This window comes from Pelodiscus sinensis, chromosome 5 (assembly GCF_049634645.1).
Source record: "Pelodiscus sinensis isolate JC-2024 chromosome 5, ASM4963464v1, whole genome shotgun sequence".
NCBI classification, from domain to species: Eukaryota; Metazoa; Chordata; order Testudines; family Trionychidae; genus Pelodiscus; species Pelodiscus sinensis.
The window spans coordinates 107,592,906-107,620,383 of record NC_134715.1 but is presented as its reverse complement, the minus strand read 5'-3'; the positions used below and the strand labels follow the sequence as shown (position 1 = coordinate 107,620,383).

Below are 27,478 nucleotides of genomic sequence, written 5' to 3'. Positions count from 1 at the left end.
AGGCATGGGTAATGTTTGATGTTTTCCAGGGGGTAGCCACTTTTGACAATTTGTGGGAGAATGGGGGCAACCTGTGCTGGGACAGACTGCTAGAGTATCTTAGTCATCCCTAAATTGAGGAAATGTTCCAGGCTATGATAGGGCCCTAAAAAGAGATCTAGGGTGGATTGAAGTCAGCCTCAGTGTGGGTGAGAATAGCACTGTTGTCACACAATGAAGGTCAATGTTAACAGTCCTGGTGACTTCAGTTTTAGAATGAAGACTTCACAGATTGAATAGCTGGCCATCCAAGCAATACTCAAGCCAAATTCCAGAAGAAAGGCAGTCATGAATAAAAAATTAGATTACAGAAAAATAGACGGAAAAAAGACTTGGGGCAATAAATAACGCAGCCTTGTTTAACATCAGAATAGACAGTGAATGGGTTCATTTCCATCCCATTACAGAATACAGTGATGTTCATCTAATCATGAAGTAGCCTGAGAACATGAATGAACTTCAATGGACAGTCGAACCTACAGCATCTCCCGTAATGCTTTATGATTGATGGAATCAGAGCTGTTGCTGTCCCATATGCAGTTGCCTAGGTGCCCCCAATTTCAAAATGCCCAACTTGGCTTCATGCTTTGTTTCTTGGTAGGGATGGCCCTGCATAAGAAGCCTCCATTCTCTACATTTTTCAGCCGCTTGTAGAGCTCCCACTAGACAAATCTTTTCCTGCCGACGTTCCAGAGATCTTGAGGTACTTGTTCCTCTATTTGTGAGGGGTGACCTAGACAGAAATGGACATTAGAGGATGGTTCTGGTTCATGGATCTCCTCCTCCACACCACATAGCACCCCCTGGAGTCTAATGGAAACTTTATTTTAAAGTAAGAAATATCCAGCATCCCCTTTACATTTCAGACTCCACTAGACATGGGTGGAGCATGAGTGAGCAGTACACACGGCAGGTATCGTGGGCCCAATGGACATCTCTGAATGCTATATTTTCAGTGCAAATTTAAAAATATCTGCAATCACACTGCTTGGGAGACTCCCTAAGAGTTGAGAAAAATGTGTATTTAGTAATAGTAAAGAATTTAGAAAAATGGCTCCAATTCTCAGTTGCTCTATCCCTGTGCTGAGTGCAGGAATAAAAGTGGGGACAAAGACACCCTTAAGTCATATTTGTTCTTTCAGTATTCTGGGTCCATTCAGGAGCTATAGTAGCCCTAGCTCTGACCTCAGTTAGACCAGCCTCAGGGTCCTGGAAGTAAAGCTAGTTTTGGACTTCTCTGATAGTCCTCTATTGGTGGAGTAACTTCCTAATGGGCCTTCCTTTTAGCTCTGCCAGAACAGCTTAAAGGTACCTTACAGAAAAAAGATAATCCATCCCATTGTTTCAAAGGTATTCCTAAAAATGTAATCTTCTTTATTTTCTATATTATTTCTTGCTGGTTGTTTGGAATTACTTGAGAAGCTGCATGTGACTTCTTTGGAAAGCATAGCACTGTAATAATTACAAGTCTCACTCAAATATGCAAGGATAAATATATGCACTATAAAATGTGTTTTTCTTTCACATATGACGTGTCACTGTGGCACAGGAAATATGTGAGGGGGAAGATTCCAGAACCAGGAGGAAAAAAACCCTTTGCATTTTTTTTAAATAAGAAACTTACAGCAAGCAAGCCATTCACATGGAACAAAAATCAGTCTTTTATTTCCCATTATAAAACAGAAGTTGTAATTAAACCCAGATTTCAAAACTAAGGCTTGTTTAATCTATGTACATTAGAATGCACTAGTCACCAGTAAGGAAATGCTCATCTGAAAAAGTAATGGATATTTTATATTGTATTGTGTATTTTTTTTAAAGGGAGAGGTTAGGGATGTAAATATCTTAAGTTGGAATGTTCATTCTTTGTTGTTTTGAGCATGTTTGAAACTTGAATTGTTGAGTGCATTGGAAGGAAGTGTAACAGACTGATAATGCCTTGTCATATCCTGCACATACCTGATGGAATTAAGGAAAATTTACTGAACTTAAGTTAAACCTTATTGAATTAAAGTAATAATTTTGGGGTTCATTGTATTACAATGCAATTGTGTCTGATTGTGGAATTTTAATGTGCCTTCTGTAATAGGAGAGGGATGCTAATGTAATTCCTCTGTTTTCATCCCTTTGAAGGCATCTTCCTGTAGCAGTTTGCATATACTAGTTCAAACTAGATTCACCAGAGACCAAGAGAAAGAATGGGTTTTTAATAAACAGCCTGGTTTTTAACTGGTTCAGAGCATACTTTCTGATCCAGCAAATGGGCAGGACCCTGGTCCAGGGAGAGCCACAATCCTTTGAGAAAGGTTAGAAGGACTGAGCCTGTTGAGGGTTTTATGAACTTGTAACCATAGACCTTTGAGGTTTTCAAGAACTGTTCCTGCTGTAGCCCATGATTGGTAAACTTATTAGCAGGTGTCTGGTTTCTATTGTTTTTGTTTTCTTTGTAGATCTTTTACATTAAAACTACTGTAGGGTTGCATAAAAAAGACTGGTGTGTTACCTATTACTGTGGGAAGTCTCTGAAGAGAAGGCAAGAAGGTGTGCTTGACCAGCCTGTCTTTGCTGGGAGTAACATCTGGTCAGAAGGGAGTAAGACACATCTTCACCAGAGAAAGAAACTGGCTGGCTGGGAGTGGGTGTCGTTGCTGGACCATGGAGTGACAATACAGGTGCATTTGTCTGGAGTGATCACAGGGAGCATGAGATCAGTCACGTCTCACTGACCAATACAGTTTCTCTGTATTTTTCTGTCATGACTAGGGCTTGGGTGGTCAGACCTATTGGTCCAAGCAGTAATGGTCAGAGACCAGGAATAACACTGAAAGCCAGAGCCAAATGTCAGGAACAAGAAGTCAGAATCTAGAGTCAAAGACAGTCAGGAACCAGTTGGCAGAGTGAGAAGTCAGAAGTCCAAAAACAAGCTGAGAGAAAAGCCCATCACTACGACTGGAAGGTAGTCCACTTTGTTGCATGGACACCTCTTGGAATGTCTCCTAGATTCAAATAGGGCACCTGGACCAATGAGCGACCCTGAAAAAAGCTGTCAGTCTAACCTTCAGAGGAGATTTTCCTTGGGGCTTTGTCTATACTGCACTGTTTTGTGCAAGAAATTTGCAAATGAGGCGAAGCGTGGAATATCGCCGTGCCTCATTTGCATAATTAATGAGCAGCCACTTTTTGCACAAGAGTCTTCATGAATATTTACATGGCTTTTTAGCAAAGATGGCAGTGGAAAAGTTTCATATGAATAATTCAATGTTCTGTCTCTAGATAGGTCTCAGAACCTTCAGCCAACAGTAGTTTCTTGTATGCTCCCAGAAAATGTCTTATACCCCAACTCTGAAAGTGTATTTATGATCACTCTCTCCACCCTCCAAAGGTACTTTTGTGTTTTACCTGGCCCTCAGGCATATGTATCATTCCAAGCAAATAATTCATCTGAAGAAGTGGGATGTGCCTACAAAAGCTCATGATAACACCTACGTCTTCTGTTAGTCTCTAAGGGTACGTCTAGACTACAGGCTTTTGTCGACAGAAGTTTTGTCGACAGATACTGTTGACAAAGCTTCTGTCGACAAAGAGCGTCTAGACTACATCCAGTTCTGTCGACAAAGCAGCTTGCTTTGTCGACAAAACTCTGTAGTCTAGACACACCCTAAGGGTACGTCTACACTTCGGAGCTATTTTGGGACACCGGGAAGTATCCCGAAATAACTATTTCATATCTACTGAAGCAGCCCATAATGGGCAGCTTATTCTGATGTCCTGGTAACCCTGGTTCCATGAAGGTTAAGGGGAATTTAGGAATAGCGAGTTATTTCAAAATCTGGTGCTGTGTAGACCATGCCAAATTACAAAATAAGCTATTTTGAGCTAAGGATGCTGTGTAGATGCACCCTATGGTGCTGCAAGACTATTTGTTGTTTTAAGTTTTTCTGTCTGTAAGATGATAGGTTAGGTGGGTGATCCTGACTGATCAAAGGAAGCCGTTACACAAATTCAAACAAGCACTTCTACTTTAAGATAACATGCTTCTGTGAATTAATGTATAGGTACCTATGATGGTGTGTGCTTGCCACATTGGCTCTGAAAGGGCTGAGTTGGTTTAGGCAGGTTCAATCAGCAGATTAGGCCCCAAATTGGAAGAATTAAGGGTGAGAAGAAAGCCCTAATTAAGAGGAAGCTCAGCTGAGCAGAGATGTGCTGGCTTAGTCTGATAGACACAGCAGCATGGGGATGGGGCAGGGGCAGGCAGCTCCGTGGAACTGGTACATGAGAAGAGCCAATTTAAAAGGCAGTTCTCCATGTTTATCAGCTCCTGTGTGTCCCCCACCCCCTGCGCTGCTGCCTCTGATAGAGAGGCAGCCGCAGAGGCGGTGGGCAGAAGGAGATAAGTGGCTCATGTGAGCTGACACACGTGGGAGTCGGCTTGAAAGCCAGCTTCCCACATATGCTGGCTCCTGCCTGCCCCCTTATCCTGGGGCGGGGAGGCAGGCAGCTATGCAGATTCAGTGTTCATGGGGAGCCGGCTTAAAAGCCAGCTCCCCATGGCACTGGCTCCCACTCCCCTGCACCTTGCTGCCTCTGATACAGAGGCAGCAAGGTGGGTGTAGTTGATAAGATTAACCTATTGGTTAATCGTGTACTCTGTTGTACTTAAAAGTACTGCATGGGATCTTTTCAGGGCGATAAGGCAAAATGCCACATTAACTGGTAATACATATAGCAATCACCACTGTATCGTATGCATATGATATATCACACTCATGCATTCACACACAAGCATACTCCATCTTGTTTTTCTTACCAATAGTTGCTCCCCCTAACTGCACTGGCCAGGTGAGTTAGATGGGGGAGGGGTAGAGCTGGGCTTCTGCTGATCTGGATCAATGCTCCCATGTTGACAAGATGAAAACCCAGGATCTTCCTTCAAGATACCTTTGATTTATAGTAGCTTCCCTCTCATGCAAATCTATCATCTTATGCATATGCAAAATCTGTGTGAATCATCATATGCGTATGCAGCTTCTTAATGCGACCATATTCATCTTCAAAGAGAGTGCTTCCAAAAGCAGGCACTTGCTGCTGACTCCCAAGGTGATTCATATGTTCAGTCTTCTTTCAGTGAGCCCAATTAAGAGGTCTTACTGTTCTTGGATCTGGCTTCATCCCCTCTCCAACCATTGCAACTGCCCACAGGTGTTTGCCTTCCACGTCTTATCCATTCATACCTCATTCATTCAACAGGACAATTAAGTAAAAGGGGAGAGATCTATTTTGATACTAAGACATTTTCTTTGCTTTACTTATTTTTAGGGACTACCAAGATTTAATACCAAAAACTTAATACAGAGTTTCTATTTCTATATGAAAAGGTACAAAGTTTCTATGTAAAAAGACTTACTACAAAATTATATAAAAGGACTTGATACAAAGTTAACAACTTCCATGTGAAAATGATTAATACAGAGGTGTGTGTACAACTCAACTACACGTTGACATCCCTACTAGAACCTCGAGTAGAGAGTTGGTCTGCTACTGGGGAAGTGGTATTGGCAGGGCAGTGAACTGGAAGACTGCCTGGGTCACTGCAAGAGTGATAGGGTCAGGGCACTGGGCGTGAGTACTGCCAGATGCTGCTTGAAGAAAAAAGACTTTGAAAGGCTCAACCACAGAATGTGGGGAATGATGGAGAGCTGATTCAACTCTAGCAACAGTTCCTAGAGTGAGAGAGAGGCTGCGGATCATGAGAGACTGAAAGAAACGCAGCATACAACTGCAAGAAGAGATGTTGACCTCACAGAGCTAAACCCCAGAGTGGCCATGAGATGGTACCATCCTGTGGTGATTAGAGCCTCATAGTAGTACTATACACAAGTAACTTTTAAGTAATAATTCTGGTTGTGCTGGAAGTAGCTCACCCATTCTGATTTCAGATCAAGAATTTTATTTTGGTAAGTTATCAACTTAATTTTCTTACTTCCAATCATAGAATACTAGGACTGGAAGGGACCTCGAGAGGTCATCAAGTCCAGTCCCCTGCCCTCATGGCAGGACCAAATACTGTCTAGACCATCCCTGATAGACATTTATCTAACCTACTCTTAAATATCTCCAGAGCTGGGGATTCCACAACCTCCCTGGGCAATTTATTCCAGTGTCTGACTACCCTAACAATTAAGAACTTTTTCCTAATGTCCAACCTAAACCTCCCTTGCTGCAGTTTAAGACCATTCCTTCTTGTTCTATCCTCAGAGGCCAAGATGAACAAGTTTTCTCCCTCCTCCTTATAACACCCTTTTAGATACCTGAAAACTGCTATCATGTCCCCCCTCAATCTTCTCTTTTCTAAACTAAACAAACCCAGTTCCTTCAGCCTTCCCTCATAGGTGATGTTCTCTAGACCTTTAATCATTCTCGTTGCTCTTCTCTAGACCCTCTCCAATTTCTCCACATCTTTCTTGAAATACGGTGCCCAAAACTGAACACAATACTCCAATTGAGGCCTAACCAACGCAGAGTAGAGCGGAAGAATGACTTCTCGTGTCTTGCTCACAACACACTTGTTAATGAATCCCAGAATCATGTTTGCTTTCTTTGCAACAGCATCACACTACTGACTCATATTCAACTAGTGGTCCACTATAACCCCTAGATCCCTTTCTGCCATACTCCTTCCCAGACCGTCGCTTCCCATTTTGTATGTATGAAACTGATTGTTCCTTCCTAAGTGGAGCACTTTGCATTTGTCTTTATTAAACTTCATCCTATTTACCTCAGACCATTTCTCCAATTTGTCCAGGTCATTTTGAATTATGACCCTATCCTCCAGATTAGTTGCAACCCCTCCCAGCTTGGTATCATCTGCAAACTTAATAAGCGTACTTTCTATGCCAATATCTAAATCGTTGATGAAGATATTGAACAGAGCCAGTCCCAATGCCACAGCAATTATAAAAGCATTGCGTTTAGTGTAACAGTCAACACCCTTTCCTTGGAGAAGTACACAAGAACAATAGACTTTAATGAACAGCAGTTGACCTTGACTGGAGTGGACAATTATTCTTGGCTTAGATTAAACTCCAGCGGTCATTCTTGATTTTAAGTCTTCAAATTGTTTAAGTATCCGGCTACTGTACAGTGGAGCCATCTGTAATCAATTGCAGTTTAGTGCATCTTGCATTTGTTTTGTCTTAACTTCAGGAGACAGTATCGTGAAAAAATGCAAGTCCTCAAAATGAAAGAGTACTAAACTGCCTCCTCCCTATGATATCACTAAAACTTTAGCAGCCTGCAAGAGCTAGAGGGAGAACCATAAAATTATGTGTCTGTGCTTGGGATGTTAAATTTAGATTAATTAACTATAATCGAATAGTCGATGGGATTTCAGTCAACTATTTGATTAATTGATAAGGGTGCTTCTGCTAGGCTCTTGCTACAGTTCAAAAGCAGAAGCCCCGCAGGGAGTGCGGGGCCAATGCGGGACTGGCCCCGCATTCCCTGCCCTTCCTGAGTCTTTGGAATACATGAAAGTCACAGTGGGGCTCTTGTAAATTTCAAAAGGAATCCCTGCAGGGAGCATGGGACCATTGGGGACTCCCCCACTGGCCCCACACTCCCTTTGGTGCCTCAGCCTTTGAAATTTTCAAAAGGAAGCCCCACAGGGAGCACGGGACCAGCCCTGCTGGCTCCATGCTTCCTACAGCATCTGAGCCTTTGAAATATACAAGAGCTCGGAAGGGAAATGTACAAGAGCCCAGCTGCCCCTTTGAAATGTACCAGAGCCCTGCTGGCCCCTTGCTCCCTGTCCCTGCTGATCTTCTGCTTTTGAAATGTACAAGAGCTCCACCAAGGCTCCTGTACATTTCAAAAGCAGAATCGCAGCAGAGCTGGCACCAGCAGAGACTGCTTCAGTCCCTGCTCACATCAAACCGCTTTTAAGCTGGCTCCCATCTGCACCGGCTCCTGCCTCTCCCCCCTGCTGCCTCTCTCTGATAGAAGCAGCAAGAGGGGAGAAGCGACTAGTCGCATCACTAGTCGACTATCATATAAGCTTATGCTTAGCGGATAGTCGTATAGTTGACTAGTCGCTTACATCCCTGGTCTGTGCTGTTTGGTCCTATTCCCATATTATACTGTGGCAACAACCTTTGAATTATTCACAGGTGGATGTCACATGCTCCATTCATCGAATCTATCTGAGCTGCAAAGAGAGTTTTAAAGAACCATTTGTGCCCTGATACCCAAGGTTGATATTTACAGGATTATCTAGATACAGATAAAGGGATTTGTACATGATTCTCTTGTATCAAAATAAAGAACTCTGTAATAATGGGGGATTTTAATTATCCCCATATTGACTGGATACATGTCACCTCAGGAAGAGAAGCAGAGAGAAAATTTCTCAATGGCTTAAATGACTGCTTCTTGGAGCAGCTGGTGAAGGAACCCACAAGGGGAGAGGCAATTCTCGATTTAGTCCTGAGTGGAGCACAGGATCAGGTCCAGGAGATAACCGTTACAGGACTGCTTGGGAATAGTGACCATAATATAATAACATTCAACATTCCTGTGGTGGGAAGAACAGCTCAGCAGTCCAGCACCCTGGCATTTAATTTCAAAAAGTGGAATTACACAAAAATGAGGAGGTTAGTTAAATGGAAATTAAAAGGCACAATGACTAGAGCCAAATCCCTGCAAGCTGCATGGAAACTTTTTAAAGACACCATAACAGAAGCCCAACTTAAATGTATATCCCAAATTAAAAAACATAGCAAGAGACCTAAAAAAGAGTTACTGTGGCTTAAAGAAGCAGTGAGGGACAAAAAGGTATCTTTTAAGAAGTGGAAGTCCAATCCTAATGAGATAAATAGAAAGAAACATAAACACTGTCAAATCAAGTGTAAAAATGTAATAAGAAAAGCAAAAAAAGATTTTGAGGAACAGCTAGCCAAAAACTCAAAAAGAAATAACAAAACGTTTTTTAAGTACATTAGAAGCAGGAAGCTTGCTAAAAAACCTGTGGATCCCCTAGATGATTGAGATATAAAAGGAGCAATCAAGGATGATAAAGCCATTGCGGATAAACTAAATGATTTCTTTGCTTCAGTCTTCACGGCTGAGGACGTTAGGGAGATTTCCAAATCTGCACTGTCCTTTGTGGGTTATGAATCTGAGAAACTGTCCTGGATTGAAATGTCATTAGAGGAGGTTTTGGAACAAATAGAAAAACTTAATGTTAACAAATCTCCAGGACCGGATGACATTCATAAAAGAACTCAAATGGGAAATTGCTGAACTATTATCTGTGGTTTGTAACCTATCCTTTAAATCGGCTTCCATACCTAATTACTGGAAGGTAGCCAATGTGACACCAATATTTAAAAAGGGCTCTAGAGGCGATCCTGGCAGTTACAGACCGGTAAGTCTAACTTCAGTACCGGGCAAATTAGTCGAAGCAATAGTAAAGAATAAAATTGTGAGGCATGTAGAAGAACATAATTTGTTGGACAAAAGTTAACATGGTTTCTGTAAAGGGAAATCATGTCTTACTAATCTGTTAGAGTTCTTTTAAGGGGTTAACAAACATGCAGACAAGGGGGATCCAGTAGATACAGTGTACTTAGATTTTCAGAAAGCCTTTGACAAGGTCCCTCACCAAAGGCTCTTGTGTAAATTACATGGCCATGGGATAAGAGGGAAGGTCCTTTCTTGGATTGAGAACTGGTTAAAAGACAGGAAACAAAGGGTAGGAATAAATGGTAAATTTTCAGAATGGAGAGGGATAACTAGGGGTGTCCCCCAAAGGTCAGTCCTGGGACCAGTCCTTTTCAACTTATTCATAAATGATCTGGAGAAAGGGGGAAGCAGTGAGGTGGTAAAGTTTGCGGATGATACCAAACTGTTTAGGATAGTCAAGACAGAAGCAGACTGTGAGGGACTCCAACAAGATCTCACCAAACTGACCGACTGGGCGACAAAATGGCAAATGAAATTTAATGTGGATAAGTGTAAAGTAATGCACATCGGGGAAAAATAACCCCAACTATACGTACAGTATGATGGGGGCTAATCTGGCTTTGACAAATCAGGAAAGAGATCTTGGAGTTATTGGACAGTTCTCTGAAAACTTCCACACAGTGTGCAGTGGCGGTCAAAAAGGCAAATAGGATGCTAGGAATTATTAAGAAAGGGATAGAAAATAAGACCCAGAATATCTTACTGCCCCTGTATAAAACTATGGTATGCCCACATCTTGAATACTATGTACAGATGTTGTCTCCTCACCTCAAAAAAGATATTTTGGCCTTCGAAAGAGTTCAGAAAAGGGCAACTAAAATGATTAGGGGTTTGGAACAGGTCCCATATGAGGAGAGTTAAAGCGACTGGGACTTTTCAGTTTAGAAAAGAGGAGACTGAGGGGGGATATTATAGAGGTCTATAAAATCATGAGTGGTGTGGAGAGGGCCGATAAAGAAAAGTTATTTATTAGTTCCCATAATAGAAGAACTAGAGGACACCAAATGAAATTAATGGGTAGCAGGTTTAAAACTAATAAAAGAAAGTTCTTCACACAGCGCGTAGTCAACCTGTGGAACTCCTTGCCAGAGGAGGCTGTGAAGGCTAGGACTATAACAGAGTTTAAAGAGAAGCTAGATAATTTCCTGGAGGTTAGGTCTAGAAAAGGCTATTAGCTAGGGGATAGAATTGGTGTCCCTGGCCTCTGTCAGAGGCTGGAGAGGGATGGCAGGAGACAAATTACTTGATCATTGTCTTCGGTGCACCCTCTCTGGGGCACCTGGTGCTGGCCACTGTCAGCAGACAGGATACTGGGCTAGACGGACCTTTGGTCCGACCCAGTACGGCCGTTCTTATGTTCTTATCAAGGACAGACATTATTTCAGCACTGCCTGATAGCTCTGCTTCTTTCTGTCTTTGTTACTAAAGCTCTGGCACACACATTAAGGGCCAACGCCTTACTGGATGGATGATCCAATCACCCCCCTCCTCCTACAAATATATGGCAAAATGCCCATGAGTGCTGAACATGTACTGACTGTAGCATGTACAGATAAGACTCTCATTCAAGCCTTGTACCAAATACACAATTGCACTGTCAAATGCAGTCTCTTTCTCCTAATATGCATATCTGCAAAATGAAATGGAGTAGTTATTTGAATTGCACTTTTCTTGCCAAGATTTTTTTGCTCTATGGACTGAACACTATAATTCATTGAGTTTTAATACCCAACATATGTGCTGTGATTGTTTATATAAATCACAAGATATTATTTTTTATTTCCTGTTTATATGAGGAAGTAAAAAATTTTCCAAAGATGCTCGTGGTTGCAAATTTAAAAATCAGTTTTCCTGACTACCCATATTTGAATTTATTTTAGTTGTGATTTTCCTCCCTGCAAGGAGCCAGTGCAGGACTTAGGAAAGACTTACATAAAGCTTTATTTTAAGAAACTAAATGAGTGCCTAGGACATGCACTGACATTCTGAATTCTACTCACAGGGAACATTTTGATTAAAACTAATTGTTCAGATGTTTGCTCAAAGCAAACACAAAAGGGTCACGAGCTTGGCCAAAGTAAAAATTGGCTTCTGTCATTTAGTTTTCCAGGATTAAAAATTATACGATTTTACATTCTGCTTCCTAATGTGTTAAGGCTGAATTAAAATACTTGAGTATTTGACACTTAATCCATGTAAGCATACAAAGCAAATTCCTTAACTTTGTGGGGAAGCCTGGTTGTGGACTCATTTATATATTAGTTGTCTTGGCAAGATTAATTCCTTAGCAAGTAACTGAGTTCCATAGGTTTATTATTTACAGTAAATCATATGTTTCTCATCACATTTCCTGAGGCTAAAGATATTGTCTATGAATTTCTTTGTGCTTTCAACAGATGCAGCACTCAATTTAAAGCTTTCCATGCAGATTATAAAGAGCGTGTCTGCATGCATCTTTCTGATGTACAGATACCATTACTCATTGATTGGCCTTCTGTGCTGAATGACTTTGAACAAGTAACTTTGTTTTCTGTCTCTAGGCAATAGAGGGGATGGAGTTGTTAAATATAACAGATTAGGGGAAAATAAAAATGACTCCGTAGGGAAAATACGGAGTTCAGTTTAGCCACGTTAAGTTGAAACAATTGGTGGTAGGGATGTAAGTAACTAGTCAACTAGTCCCTTGACTGGTTGCTTCCCTCCCTCGTTGCCTCTATCGGAGGCAGCAAGTATGGGAAGCAGGAGCTGGTGCTGGGGAGAATTTAAACCAATGCTGTTTAAAGCAGCTATTTAAATCGCCAAGTGAAAACCAATGATTTAACATCAGTTTTAATGGGCTTTTCCATTTGCACTTCAGTTATTTTCTAAAGAAAGGCGCATTGTTGTTGGTTGATATAACCATTAAAACAACTAAATAGCACCTTACAATGTCATTGTATGGTTTTTTTATGCTTACGAGGGTACTCTAACTTTCCACATTTATTTGAGTAACTATGTAGCTTAAGAACATAAGAACGGCCATACTGGGTCAAACTGTGGTCCTTCTAGCCCAGTATCCTGTCTTTTGACATTGTTTGAACTTCAGAGAGACTGAAAACAGATTGCTGAACAGAGCAATCATCAAGTGATCCATACCTCACTCTCCTATTCTAGCTTTTGGCAGTCAGAGGTTTAGGGAAACCCTGAGCATGGGGTTGGGTCCTGACTCTGTTGGCTGATAACCACTGATGGATCTATGTTTAAACCCAAGTTGGCTAATAGCCATTGATGGATCCATGGACTTACCTAATTTTTTAACCCAATTATACTTTTGACCTTCACAATGTCTCCAGCAACATGTTGCACATGTTGACTGCATTGTGTGAAGAAGTACCTGCTTATGTTTGTTTCAAACCTGCTGCCTGTTCATTTTATTGGGTGACTCCTGGTTTTCATGTTATATGAAGAGGTAAATAAACACTTCCTTATTCCTTTTTTCCACACCATACATGATTATAAAGACCTTTATCATACCACCCCTTACTTGTCTCTTTTTTCTAAACTGAACCATAGAGGTCTTTTTAATCTTTCCTTATGTGGAAGCTGTTCCATACCCAGAATCATTTGTTTCCTATCTCTGTACCTTTTCCAATTCCAATACGTCTTTTTTGAGATGGAACACTCAGAATTGCATTAACTCCATTCTATGGATTTTTATAGGTACGTTATGATATTTACTGTCTTATCTATCTCCAGCCTTTTTCTAGTGGCTTCTGACATTGTTAGCTTTTTGACTACCCCTGCAAATTGAGCAGATGTTTTCAGAGAACTATCCATGTTAACTCCAAAATATTTCTTGAGTAGTGACAGCTAAGTTAGATCCCATCATTTTATATATATGGTTTGGATTATGTTTTACAATGTGTACTAACTGGTATGTATCACCATTGAATGCATTTGTCATTAAGTTACCTATGCATTTTTTCACATAGAGTATCACTCCCCCATAAGGCGACCAGCTCTGTCATTCTGTATATTTTATATCCTGATATTACAATGTCCCATTATGTATTATCATCCCATTATGTCTCTTGGATGCCTGTTATGCCAATATTCTCACTTAACACCAGGTACACAAGTTCACCTATCATAGTAATGGAGATACACCCACCACTGGAGTACCTCCTTGTGACAGTGCTGTGGGATCATCTCCATTCCGATCTGAAGTCCCACTTTCACCAGTTGCTTACACCACATCCTCTCTCACTCTCCAGGACTTGCTGTGCTCTATCTTTGTGACTCAGCCCTCCAGCCAGGTCACTACGTTGTCCTTCTAATCCAGGGCCATGTCCTGTGCCACTATTCCAGTAGTTGGTAGGGAACACCCAACTCCAGGTCCAAGCCCAAGGATCCTGCAACCAGCAGCCAACGTCTTCATTATCTCTCACCTTTCTGCAGACTCCCTGGGCTGCTTTCTACTTCACCTTTTTTTCAGGCTTTTTCTCTGCCCTCTTCTGAGTATCTTCTTCCTTCATGTCTCAGTTTTCATGGCTTCTATTCTCCCCTGATTTCCTCCCTTCCCCCTCTAAGCCATAGAGTGTCTTCAGGCCTTCACACTGCTGCCCCTTTCTGTTGCTAATGTACAGGCTTTATACCAACCCTGCCTGTTCCTTCTCAGCTGACCTGAGTTCCTTGTCAGCCTTTCTAATTCCTGGCTGTCACTCAGATGCACCCAGTCAGGTTAATGGACTTCCCTTAACCTGTTCTGACTTGTGTGGGATGAACACACCATCACAGACTTCTACCATTCATATACAACCTTTTCTTATATCACTGATAACTATATGTACCTTAGCCACCTGCTTCTCCATAGCATTATACATAAATCCATCTAGAGGTCTATTTAGATATTTTCAAATTCTTAATACTATTATTTTTAGTATGTTAGAAAATGTTGAATTATCTATGATTTACAAGATAATTAACATTTTGCTCTTGATTTGTGACAAGTTGTATTTGGATGGTAATTGGAATTTAATTAATCACACAAAAAGTATATATAATTAATTTTTATGAAACAAGACAACCATAAATATTTTGGATACATAAGTTTCTCTTATTCAAAACATGTTTCATATTTGGAACTAAATTATAAATTTAGGTCTTAACATATTTTGTATTACATTTTCAGATTTCATTTTAAACAGGTTTATTTTTAAAAATAACTTCTTATAATTTAAATAAAATTAAGCAATCTTATTTAAACACAACATCCAGGGTTTTTTTTCCAAAATTGATCAATGGTGGGACATTCGGAAAGAAATGTCAGAGATTAACTAAAATTTGGCATCAGAATCTTGTTTACTATGGACATAGGAAAACTAACTGTTCTGTGCCACACTGGAATAAATGATCACAGAGGCTTTTTCCAGGCCTTTTGTTTATAGTGAGACTCCTGAGGGATATATAAAAAACTTTTAGTGGTAAACTTTCACACTGTTTGCAAAATTCCTACAATTTGTCAGCACTAATGAAATACAGGTTCCTCATGCTGCTTGGCAAAATCTGAATTATCAGCAATATCCAATATATTGTAAGAAAGACCATGAAATATATCCTGTACTTACTTGATTTCCCTCAGTGCCACCTTTTTCACTCTGGGTTTGCTGTTGGCCATTGTGTGCGAAGTACAGCTTTCAACAGGTGAAGATGAATGGCAAGGCAATCCAATTACAAAATACTCAAAAGGTTAAACTACTTAGCTAGTATATGGCCCTCCACTCCCAGAAATAAATGAACCATTGTAAATATGATAAGTTATTCTTAGTACAAAGAGAAGGAATGGAAATAGAAAATGGTCCAAGCTGATTAGTTTCTTGATGACCGGAATAGGAATATTGAAGTACAAGTCATTTTAATGACAATATTCTGAGATTAGATATGTTTGGATGCAGTCAGATTAGTGAAACAAAATAAACTGAAGATACCAGTTCAAAATTCAAAAATATGAAGCACTGAGCTATGAAGCTGGGATATTGTACTCATTGGGTGAAATATGCACCTGGAAAAATAAGTTACCTACAATATTAAGATAATCTTTTTTGCGGTTAAAGCAAAGGAGTGGGACTCAGGAAATCTAGGTTTGATGTCTGGCTATATCATAGATCTTTAGTGCGCCTTTTGGGAAAGTCAGTTATTTGTTTGGGGCCTCAGTTTATCTATCTGTAAAGCAGAACAAATCCCGGAAGTACTTCACAAATGAGTTATAAAGCTAAATCGGATTTTTTAAAAGTGCTTTGTGGTAAAAGGTGCTACAGAGCTTTAAAGCATGTTTATTTCTTCTGACCTTCCTGATATTCTAATTCTGTTTTAGACATTAATGGGATATCCAAGATACCTGTGTGTGGTAACTATGGATAAATGATGACTGTTCAATGGTGGTCAAATATAAGATGTTTTCATAGTTGGCAGTGCATGCAAGAGACAATTGTAGAAGGTGGCTGTAAGGGGTTTCCATCTCAGACTCTGTGGGAGTTGGTAGGGGTCATTGCACATATATATTAGCAATGTCCCCATGTGAAGAATATTGTCATGTAGAAGTGCGGTGCTATGCATCTTCTTCTAAAAACTCTGTGAGCTACATTGGGAGTCACTTATTCATGACTAGATGGCATGGGGGTACTTTAACCTACACAGCTCTCATGTGGACTAAATATAGGAAGGTCATAGTCCTTTTTTAAACATTTATTTTTCTCATTTTTACTCCAGAGAGGAGCAGCACAGAGTTCTGAGCGAGGCCTGAGATAGTTACTGATCATCATGCTTGTAATGAATGCTCATACTTGTGCTCAAGATGATTCCTAAAGTAAATATTTGTTCTTAAGTATTTGGAAAGCTGATCTGGTTGCTGATCTCCTATTTATGGAAGGAAAAAGCCTTGATGTTGAGAGGGGAGAGAAAACTGATAAGGCAGTTTGTATTGGAAGCCCATCATGGTTTGATTAAATAATGTGTTGATTTGTGGAGCCACAAAGTTGTTTGTTTGTTTGTTTGTTTATAGGAAAGGTTTATTCTAAAGCAGCATTAGACCCTCTCAGACAAAATGCCAGTGATATTTTCCCTCATGCTCTTGCTTTACGTTTGTAATACTCCTTCTCTGCCTAGAATTGCCATACCCATTATGCATTCCATTATGCATTCTTTTAAAATAAACTTTTAAGTTACAATTAACTTGTTTTCAAAATCAGATTTTTCCAAACAGAAGCTAATGCCTGGTCATGCTGGAAGGGCAGGGTCTAAAACATCAACTGTATCCAAAAAGCTTGGTCTAGAAGGGAGATTGAAAATGAATAAAATGTAGAGTGCCTGTGGAGACAAAGCACTGAGCCCTGCAGATTTAGGGCTGATAGATGCCTATGGGATTTTCAAAAGCATGTAAGCAGTTTGGCACCCTACATCACCACGGCACATACCAGGGGTTTACAAAAGCATTTGTTTGCATATCTAAGCACTGACATACCTTTGAAATCTGGTGCCTTGTGTAGAAATCTCCTATTGCAATTAGTGAACTTTTGGAGGGCCCAAGAAATACAAGATCAGGCTCTTGAGGTGGGGAGGAGTGGGTCAGGTCCAGGGAAATTCTAACTTGTTTTAAGAAAGGAAATAAAACTAAACAGTGAGGTCTAGATCGTCAGGTAATGTAAATGTGCATTGTTCTAATTAAACCAGTGGAACTACAGTGTCTTACATAGTTCCTCCTCCTCCTCCTCCTCCTCCTCCTTGTATTGAGTGATCATGTATACCAGGAGGTTAAGAAATATTACTTACTGTGTTAGGGTTTTTAAAAGTTATGTAATCTTACTAGATATTTTAGAAATGTGAGTCTCTCTCTCTCCATCTGTCCGAGTCATTTGTTCAAGAACTCCTCCTAAATGGTAAGAGCTAGGGCCACCAAATTTGATATGCAGCTTCCTCATACCTTTAAAGCAAGGTCAGGGTTTGGTTGTGCCCGGACAATGGGCTGTGCCTGGAATTCAGTTGTTTCTCATCGAATGGAAAGAGAGGGGTCTGGCAGGAGGGATAAATATACTACCGAATGACCACAGGGGGCCAGGAAGGAGCCAGCTATCTACTATATATTTCATAGAGTTTGTGTGTCTTGGTTGTGCTCATTGCAGCTGCCATTGACAGGCGCTTCTCACCTGGCCCCAGGCTGCTGTGGTGAGAGAGGGCTGGGGTCGTCCTCACTCCATGGGTCAACTTGCATACTAAACTTCTTGTTCTCAGCCCCTCCTCATAAAAATTATTTAAATGAAGAAAAACCAAACTTATTTAAGTTAAGGGCCTGAGCAATGTTGGGTAAATCTTCTAGTTGTTACATATTTGTTTTTAAAAGGGGAAGTATGGAGGAGTTGTCCTCATATAATTCCAATCATAAAGGCCCAAACTGTCTGTTGCTGTTCCTATTCTATTATGTAATACATTACAGCGGGGCAGGGAAAAGGTAACTTTGGTTAAACAATGTAATTGAACAAGCAGGCTTTAGATAATTGATGCGTACTTTTCTTTTTTGCTTTCAAGCATAGTTAGACTTGGAATCGATTTTTTGGAAGGTCAGATGTTCTGTGGTAACCAAATGTTTACATCTGTTCTAAACAGGAAAATACATGTGGAGTTAATCTTTGGTACTCAGCTTCCTCCCCAGTCTGAGGCTGTTGCAGCTGCTCATCCATCAGTACATAAAACCCATTTCTTATTGAGAGACTTCCTTTCCGAACCATTATCTTTTGGGGCATCTTCAAATGTGTGCACCAGCTGTGGATGATGACAGAACACCATCTTTTAAACACAACAGCCACCCACTGTCCGTCCTTTTACAGGAGTGGAAGTTTACACCTGTGGTAGTTCTCACACCTGCTTCTGTCTTAGCTGTTGCTTATACCTCTTGCAATCCTGCCTAATATGTTCCTGAGCCTTTTCCAGAGAGAAATGTAATCACCTTAGGTATCCTTGGCAAATACTGCCTCAGAAAGGACTGACCTCTCCCAGCACTCTGGTTTGACAGGTGTAATTTCTGAGCTTGCCTTTTTTCAGGCCTAGGGAATAGTTATGAGGAGTTCTGTTTCCCCAGATTTTGACATCAGGTTGGGATCAGGATTTTGAATTTCTTTTCACTTATATCAGTGTAATTCCACTGACCTCAGTGAAATTACCCCTGATTTACATCACTATCAATCCCTGGCCTCTAATTCAGTAATGGTAGTCTGCAAGATTCCAGTTGTCTATTGAGACCCAGCCTCCCAACCTTCTTCAGTATGAATTAAGGCCTGACCAGAGCAGTTGCATTAACCTTTTGAGAACTTAGTTCACATCTTCTGAATGCAAATATATTCAGCCCTTGTACTGGAAATTCCCAGATCCCAGCATTAAAGAGTATTTGTATTTTTATGACACACAGTCTAATTCCTTCCTGCCAGCAAAACAACTGCTTAGAGATTATCTGCACATGAAAGATGATAGCTTGATTTTAAGCACAGCCATGTGTGTTGGAAGTAACATCTATGGTAATTATTAGAACCTGCTGAATCTCAGACTCTTTGGACTGAGAGAGGGGTTAAGTACATCTCCCAAAACTCCCCAGCTGCTCACCATATGAGTAGATTAAAACTACTCTTTGTCAAGAGTGTAGTGATGGCTTGGAATCTGTAATGCATACACTCCAGAAAGTTCTTGTGTATTTGTTTTATTGATTTATTTTGTTAGCATGCTAGATATAATTAATTAATATCCACACCTAAATAACTATAAAAGGAGAAACACTGGAAGTCTCAGAGGTGGAAGTATAAGGCATGTTGTTGTTGTTATTGTTATTATTTTATTATTATCTTGTCTTTGTGATTTTCTTTAGTGGAGTGAATAATCTCATTGTTCTTAAATGGTGCATTGTGACTGTATGGAGAAGTGATTCCTACCAACTAACAATGGTTGTTTGAAGAGAAGTTCAGGTATCAATTCCTTTGAGTCACACCACATTTGAGTCATGAGAAAGTCAAAAGAGTAGAAACCCATAGTCTTTTAAGGGAGTGCTAAAGAAAGAAACAGATACCTCTAACTTTACAAGAATAAAAACAAACATTTGAATTACAGGTGGGCAAAGCTGTTTGGTTAAAAGTAGAATTGGCCCAAATCTTTAGGCAATCATAGAAGATTAGGGTTGGAAGAGACCTCTTGACAGAGGATTTATCCCAATTAAATCATCCAGTCAGGGCTTTATGAAGCAAGGCCTTAATCTCGAAAGAGATTCCACTCCCTCCCTAGGAAACCCATTCCAATGCTTCATCACCCTCCTAGTGAAGTAGTTTTTCCTAATATCCAACCTAGACCTCTCACGTTGCAATTTGAGACCATTGCTCCTTGTTCTGTCATCTGAGAACAGGCTAGCTTCATCCTTTTTTAACTTCCCTTCAGGTAGTTGAAGGCTGCTAGGAGGAGGGGGCAGCATTGCAGGGCACAGTGGAGAGATTGCTGGGCCGCTCTGGATCCCCTGCTGTGGTGAGTGTGTGTGTGTGGTGGGGTGACCCCTGCTGTTGACTTGTCAGGCCTCATAATGCCCTGAGTCCCTCCTGCCCATAGAACAGTTGAGGAGGCTACCGGGTATCTCAGGGGGCAGAGAGAGGGTAACTAGAGACTGTGTGTCAGGAGAGATCCCCTGTTCCCCGAGGGCCCTGCCAGCCATGAAGCAAGGTCCCTCACTTCTGTGGCTCTTACCAGCTGTATGAGGAAAAGGGGGCTGGGAGCTAAGGGGCATCTTCAATCCTCTTCAGCAGCAGCAGCAGAAGCACCAGCCAAAGGATCAGCAGCAGCCCTGCACTGCCCAGCTCTGGCTTCCCACATCAGAACTTGCCAGGTGGTGGGACTGCCCTGCACTTCCATTGAGGTTTGGGGGGAAGGGCAACATCCCTAGTGACACTCCCTCCCAGCTCTCTCCATGGGTTCGGGGCTTATCCTGCCTGGGAGCACTGGGGATCCAGGATTAAGCCCTCCTATTCCTGGCTTCAGTTGGAAGTGGAGGAGTGATCGGCACTTCAGTCCCTCGGCTCCTGCTTTCAGTCTCACAGGGGTTGCCAGATCTTGGGGCTTCAGCACTTGTGGGAGGGACTTGCCAGGGATCAGGGCTTCAGCATGGAGGGTGGCGGGGGGGACACACTGGGGATCAGGGTTTCTGCCTGGGGTGGGGAAGGTACATAGTGAGGATCGAGGGTTCAGCTGGGGGGGAGGGGCATGCTGAGGGTTGGGGTTTCAGCTTGGGGAAAAACTTTTGCGGAAAAACTTGCCAGCTGTCTACACTGGCTGCTTGAATTTCCGGAAAAGCACTGACAATCTCATGTAAGATCGTCAGTGCTTTTCCGGAAATACTATGCTGCTCCCATTCGGGCAAAAGTCTTTTTCCGAAAGACTTTTGTGCAAAAGGGCCAGTGTAGACAGCAGAGTGCTCTCCACAAAAAAGCCCCGATCGCGAAAATGGCGATTGGGGCTTTTTTGCAGAAAACCGTGTCTAGATTGGCCACGGACGCTTTTCCACAAAAAGTGCTTTTGCGGAAAAGCATCCTGCCAATCTAGACGTGCTTTTCCGAAAATGCTTTTAACGGAAAACTTTTCCATTAAAAGCATTTTCGGAAAATCATGCCAGTGTAGACGTAGCCAATAGGTTCATAATAAACTGTTTGCCTCTTCAACAGTAGTCAAGAGGGCTTAATTTTTTTCAAAAGTGATTTTGGGTGCCCAACTTGAGGCATGCCTTAAATGGATTTGATTCTCAGAAGATTTTGTACACACTGCCCACATTGAAAATAAGACCTTTTTAAAGGTTTTGGGAAGGGGGTGCATAAAAATTGGAGCTCCCAAAAATCTTCAGTTGCATTTGAAAATATAGTCCTGAGCATTCATTTTTTAAGATCATTCTATAAAGTTAACTCCTATTTGTAGCATATATGGAGACAAATACACACTAATCCCCCTCTAACTGCTCAAATGACACTCCCACAAATGAAAGAGAGCTTCTGGAAATTGCTTACCCTTCCTTTTGAACTTATGATGTCCTTTCTTCATGAACACTGTGGCCTAAATTTCACAAATGTCCAGTAACTCTGAGTGCCTCTTTTTTTAGGTTGTCTTAATTTGAACAACCCAGAATGTTAGCAGAAACTTTTGAAAATCTTGGCTTTTGTGGTTAGCGCTCTGCAGGATCTCAGAGGGCAAAGACATCTGTAATGGGTGCAGCAGCTTCTCTACTGAAACCATAAATACTCCTGAAGAGAAGCATTCAGTCAAATGAGCAGCAGTAAAATCCAACTCAGGTCCTATACCTTCCCCTTTCCTGAATACATAATATTGGATCAACAATGTAATCCATAAATCAGACATGCTGCTGCGAGACATGTGGGAAGCCCAGGGGAAAAAAGCTCCATAGAGGATTAAGCAATCCATAGACAGTAAATCAGAAATCTGCATGAGAAGGACAAGGATTCAGAGCCTGCTCCAAAGCCAACTGAAGTCAGGGGAAGTCTTTTGATTGACTTCAGTGGACTTTGAATTAGGTCACTACTGTGGATCCTTGAATTTATTGAGTTTTTAAGGTCAATACTCCTCCTAAAACCATATTAAGGGGAGAGTGTGCTAGGAACAGCTTGAGTCTTATCCCTTCTCCTTTCTTTGCGTAGAAGGGGACAATGTGGCCCTAAATGTTTTCTTTCAAATATTATATCATATTACCTTTGTGAGTCTATACCAGCTGGTAGAACTATGTGGTAGAACTATATGTCATACTGCTTCAGCCTGGAGTTAGCACTTGCTCTTTCCTCTATCATATATACTGAGTTCTTTCCAATGGGAGTTTTATAGCAAGCCTGACAGTCGCTTTAAATTAGAGGAGTTGGCAAGTGTCCGAGAAAAGGGGTGGGAGTTTGCTTAGCTGAAAAAGACAGTTGCTAGACTTAATAAAAGAGAATCAAGCTTTAAATAAGTTTTCATGTTCAGAGAAGTACATTACTTGTCCTCGAGGAATTTTACTTTTTTCTCTGAAGGACTTTGAATCACCAACCTGTATCTATTTGTTTGAAGTTGCAAAAGTCTTGGGACAATCCAAAGGAAGCATACCACTGTTGTGGAAAATTTGATGTAATCTGCTCCAAAGTAAGGTAAGTTGTAACTGGTTCTGTTTTGCTGTTCGGACTTATTTAAAAGCATTTACTCAAAGGAACAAAAATATACTGCCTTTGGAAAATGCAGATTTTTTTTTTTATTAGACCACATAGGGGTTACATTAAAAAGCCATTGTTATATATGGCTGCTGCTAAATTTGTTTATATGTTCTGCCTTATAACACAAGAATAAGGCACCCTGACATTTATGAACTTAACATTTCTCTTCGAAAGCTTACTGTCAGGCTTTTAAAAATCCAAAACAAATATCTAACCAAAATTATTTATAAAATAGTTTTTCATGGTAGACATGGTAGAAAGCTTCAATCTTTCATTCCATTAGTCCAGAGCAAAAATTGAGTATTTTTTCTCATGAAAGATTCCAACATCATTTCATAAATTCACTTAAGTCTTGCTGCTCGGGTTTCCTACAAACATGTTTTAAAAAAGATTCTGTAAATACTGATCATTTTGCTTCAGGGTTACACCCTTGCAAAGTTAATGAAATTCCTAATGTTTTCCAGCAAAAAGAAGTCGTTTGATATTAGCTGACACGAGTATCTTTTAAAAAAAAAATAAAGTTACTAACCTACTGTGTCATCTGGCTATGTGAGCAGTGTGCTGCTGTAAGAAATCTGGGAAGAGAGTGCACATTGTAGAATGAAAATAAGTGTTTTGTGTGCAACAGCTGACATCAACCTGTTCTGCGTAGGTGAGAGAGAAAATGTATGAACAATGAACTGATGCTTTCTTTCCTCTAAATTTCCCATTACTATTATTTGGGTGTGTGAGGCAACATTTGTCAGCCTGAGGAGTGCACAAAACAAGGTATTCATGGCAGTGTATAGATTCTGCAATGGCCCACTTGTGGTGATCTGATAGATTCTTACTTTTCAAGCTGAAGTTGTGTGAAACTGAGCAGTGCAAGTTGTGGGTATTTATGGATATTGGCTCTGCAGCAGACTGGAGAAACGGCAACCTACTCCGCAAGCCACATCGCTTCTTCAAGGCTGCAGGCCAGCTCATGCAAGTTAGGCTCACCTCCTCCTGCACTGCACTGCTCCTTGCAGCCCTCAGGCCTAAGAATTCCACCTGTCCTGCAGGAAGGGGCTGTCTTTTTAACAGGAGCTCAGTGCAGTTCAGTGAAATGTATGCCTCAGGACAAGTGGAATTATAAGGCTCAGTGACTGTATATTCATTCCGTCTGATTCCCTTCACCCCACAACCATACCATTGGGGCTGTGCAGCCTGTATCATACAGGGGGTACACAGGCTTGTGAAGCACCTCACAGACAGAAAGGATCATCGTGATCATCTAGTCTGACCTGCACATTGCAGGCCACAAATCCTCACCTTCCCACTTCTATAATAGGCCCCTAACCTCCAGCCGAGTTACTGAAGTCTTCAAATCATGGTTTAAAGACTTCAGGCTACAGACTCTATCTTTTCCACTAGCTTAAACCTGCAGGTGACCCATACTCCTGAATAGGAATGAACCCACCCCAATTTGACCCAGAGAAAAATTCTTTCTCAACCCCAAATAGTATGATCAGATAGACTCCGAGTGGCTTGGCAAGTCTCACCAGTCAGACACCTGGGAAAGAATTCTCTGCTCTGCAGGAGTTATTCGACTTGGCCAGCTGCCCGCTTACAGCTTGGGTTCATCCACCCTCTTTGGCACTGCATGTCTGGATGCTACTCACCTGCCTGGCTGCTTCTGAGAGTCCAGCTGGCTCTAGGCGGGTCAGGTGGGTGTTGGACCTGGGAGGTACCAAACTCACAGCTCTGCATGGTACCCTGAGCAATGGACCAGCCTACCCATTCTTAAGAGCCCCGAACAGGAGTGGGAATGGGGGCCACAGTAGGTAGGGAAGTAGCATACTGACTGCTGTGCCCTATCCAGTGGGGATGTTACCAGCATAGTGGCCCTGGAGTTTTAATGACAGATTAACCATTGAGTAGGCGGTGCCTGTCTCCCTTTCCTTCAGTCCCTGATTGCCTAGCCCCACTTTCAGGCTTTACTTTTTAATTGTTTCTGTTTGCACCAGTCCTACGTAACAGTATCCTGAAATTCCTTGGGAGCGGGGGAGGGGGGAAACCTTGTCTGAGCTCTTGGGTGAAACGTACACGTTTCTATACTGCATCAAAAATAAAGAAGCTGCTTTCTTTAGTCTCAATTCTGACTTAGTACCATATCGTCCTACAAGCTTCGCTTATCCTCTGGAAGTCAATGGGATTCCTGCTGTTAGTGTGAAGACATTCTGTGGTTGTGACTTAAAATATCAGGCTCTTAAACTGATATTACTCTTTAGTGGGGTTAGACGTTGCCCTCCCACACACAGGCTTCAACACCGCTGCTCTGCTAGCCTATAAATAGGCTTGGTGGATTCAACTTTTTTATAATTTTGAGTAATATCAATTACTTTATGTGTAAACTCTCCTTTTGTATTTATATCAATTTAAATGTTTACAATTGTGGGAAATTCTGGGGGGAGGTTAGTTTTATTATTTGACAGATGTTGAGATTCCAAGGGTTCATGCTTTAATGCTATTAAAACACAAAGGCTACGTCTACACTGGCCCCTTTTCCGAAAGGGGCATGGTAATTTCAGAGATCGTAATAGGGAAATCCGCGGGGGATTTAAATATCCCCCGCGGCATTTAAATAAAAATGTCCGCCGCTTTTTCCCGGCTTTTAGAAAAGCCGGAAAAGAGCGTCTACACTGGCCCCGATCCTCCGAAAAAAGCGCCCTTTTCCGGAGGATCTTATTCCTACTTCAAAGTAGGAATAAGATCCTCCGGAAAAGGGCGCTTTTTCCGGAAGATCGGGTCCAGTGTAGACGCTCTTTTCCGGCTTTTCTAAAAGCCGGGAAAAAGCGGCGGACATTTTTATTTAAATGCCGCGGGGGATATTTAAATCCCCCGCGGATTTCCCTATTACGATCTCTGAAATTACCATGCCCCTTTCGGAAAAGGGGCCAGTGTAGACGAGCCCAAACTGAGAGTGATAAGAAGGGTCAGGTAGTATCTTTGCAGCCAACTTCTGAGGGTGTCTAAGTAGCCACTGATATCATGCTTAAAATTGCTCCCCCCACCCGTGCTAAAAACAAATCTAAAATGGTGCCCCCCAGTGAGCCAGGAGTTCTCAGTTTGACCATGGTTCTCTGATAAGATGCAGTCCCCTCGTGACAGTGCGGAGCCTGCCTTAAGCTGGAGGCCAAGTGTCTAGCACTATGAACACTTCTGCAGAGTGGCTCACACTGTGGAGGAGGAACCCTGCCACTGGGGGCAGGTGAATGACCTGCTGAATTTTCGTATGCACTTTTCTTCATTTCACAGTCTGATACCATTCATAAATAGCTGTCTTCCTTTTGCGCAGCATGTAGCACTAATACCTTAGGGTACGTCTATACAGCACTGTACATTATTCTGAAATAACAAAGAGCGTGTCTACACAGCAAGCCATTACATCGAAATAGTGGTGAGCTGGAGGACTTCTTACTCCAACTCCTGTAACCCTAATTTCACAAGGAGGAAGGGAAGTCAAAGGAAGAGTGTTCTTCCTTCGACTTCCTGCTGTGTAGACAGTGCCTAAAGCTGAATTAAACTATTTCACCTTCAGCTACGCAATTGACACAGCTGAAGTTGTGTAGCTTAATTTGACTTTTGCCCTACTGTGTAGATGTACCCTTAGGGTAAATGTTTAATCTAAGATCATCCATTCTGCATGTAGCTCCCAAAAGGAGGTACCCCATGAAAGACTGATACATAGCAGTTCCCTTTGCAAAGGACAGAGACTGCAGACCCTGAACTCAGGAGCATAGGAGTGAGCTGCTTCCTTCATGTGCCCCTGAGTTATACCAAATGTAAGGGGACTGTTACCCCTTACTAAAACTCTGTGGGAGTTTTTGGTTTGCCAGCTCGCAGTATCTGAAGGGGAAGAGTTCATGAGACTGACTGACCCCAGAGACAATGGAAAGCAGCCAACACTCCAGCTCAGCCTGATTGACAGGTTGGACAGGCCAGTGAGGAAGGGGAGTGGCCAGGCCCCATCCTCCCTGTGAGCTGGGATTGTTCTGGGTCTTTCTGAGCAAGGAGAGAGCTGAGAGAGCAGTACAAGCTGTGTGAAGAGGTCCTGCAAAGACAGAGCTGAAATAGGAGTACAAGCTGTGTGAAGAAGTCCTGCAAAAACAGGGAGCTGAGAGACAGCCCAAGTAAAGCAAGCTGTGCTGAGGGGCATTTTTTGCAGCAGCTGAGCCAGACACACACAGCTCAAAGAGCGCAGACCCTGAGTTGAGCAGCAGACCGGCAGTGCTCAGAGAGCCAAAAGGAACAGAGAAGCAACACAGGGAGCTGGAACTGGTCAAGCAGCACAGCCTGCAGCTGGATGTGGTGAGCACCTGGGACCAGCAAAGTGTGGGGAAAGGCTCTGGACTGGGAGAGGGGTCTGGCCACTTCGAGCTTGAGACTGTGTGGTCACTAACAGAGCTAGCGTGTCCAGCCTGTAGCCCCCCCTGCAGCATATCCAGGGCCTCTAAGAAAGAGACTGTGGACTGTCCTTATACTCTGCAGACTGCTGTTTTGATGTCCCTGTGCTACAGAGCAGGGCTGTGTGTTCTCATTTAACCATTCTCATTTTTTCTTATTCTTTTCTCTTTAATCCGTTGTTGTTTAATAAATTGTATTTGCTTTGAACCTTATGAAGTGATCACTGGGCCAAGAAGGCCTGCAGTGTAAAG

The 27,478-nt window shown here is 41.8% G+C and overlaps 1 protein-coding gene across 4 annotated transcripts in view; it reads left to right on the top strand.

Annotated features, from left to right (window-relative positions):
- C1QTNF7 (C1q and TNF related 7) overlaps positions 1-27,478 on the top strand; it is a 132,537-nt gene that overhangs the window by 22,695 nt on the left and 82,364 nt on the right. The window contains exons 1-2 of one of the 4 annotated variants that reach the window (XM_006136961.4): positions 20,074-20,091; positions 22,623-22,736. The exons of 2 other annotated variants lie outside the window; for them this stretch is intronic. The gene's annotated coding sequence lies outside the window, so the exon portion shown is untranslated. Of the gene's footprint in view, positions 1-20,073; positions 20,092-22,472; positions 22,737-27,478 lie in introns of those variants that run through there. One more of the 4 variants, XM_014580531.3, reaches the window with a different exon arrangement.